Source organism: Pinus tabuliformis, chromosome 7 (assembly GCF_031772625.1).
Source record: "Pinus tabuliformis cultivar Carrire ecotype Pingquan chromosome 7, CPIR1, whole genome shotgun sequence".
NCBI lineage: Eukaryota > Viridiplantae > Streptophyta > Pinopsida > Pinales > Pinaceae > Pinus > Pinus tabuliformis.
In genome coordinates this window covers 454,864,512-454,865,422 of record NC_142293.1, presented here as the reverse complement: position 1 = coordinate 454,865,422, position 911 = coordinate 454,864,512, and positions in this window count along the sequence as shown.

Below are 911 nucleotides of genomic sequence, written 5' to 3'. Positions count from 1 at the left end.
TATAATACATTGCATAAAGCTATGGGTCTATACTTATCTGCTGTTTGAGCTGCGTCATGTATGGGAATCAGGGAAATGAAGGAGGTGTTGAGGGCTTTTAGGATAGTTTTACTATCCCTGGAATCCTCTACAACATTCAAAATATCCAGTTTGACAATGTCCCAACAGGTTTTGAATGAATCCACATTAAAACCATCCAAGCCTAGTGCTTTGCCATTCTACATTTCTTTGAGGACCTTGCTTACCTCCTCTTTAGTTATTGGTTTATTTAGGTTAATATTGTTCTCTCTGGACACCATCTTAGGGATATATCCTGTAATTTCCTTTATGGATTTCTCCCTATCTGGTTTTTTTCCCAGGATATGTTTCAAAAATGTTGAACAAGCACCGCTTCAATGTCCTTATGTGTGGTCTGAAACTCCCCATTCTCATCCTTTATCATCGAGATTATGTTATATGCTCTATTGGCCATAGTGGATCTATGGAAAAATCTTATATTGCGCTCTCCTTCTTTGAGCCATTGCACTCTGGACATTTTCCTCCAAAATATTTCCTCTTGTTTGCATAGGTTCTCCCATTCACGATGAAGTTTATCAGCCTGCTCATTTTTGTCTTTGTTAAAGCCATCTCTGATCAATGCCTTGCTGAGTTCTTGAATTTTGGTTTCCACTGATTTTTTGTCCACAAAAATGTTCCCGAAGTCCTTCCTATTCCATTCTTTGAGTCTAAACATAATGTTCTTTAGTCTTTTATGAAGGAGAAACATTTTAGATCCTTGGAATTACAAGTCCTCATTCCACCATTTTCTGATGTTACTCAAGAAATCCGGGTGGGAGAGCCAGATGTTCTCAAATATGAAGGGTCTATTCCAGGGAGAATCCAAATCCTTGATTTCCAATTGAATCAACCAG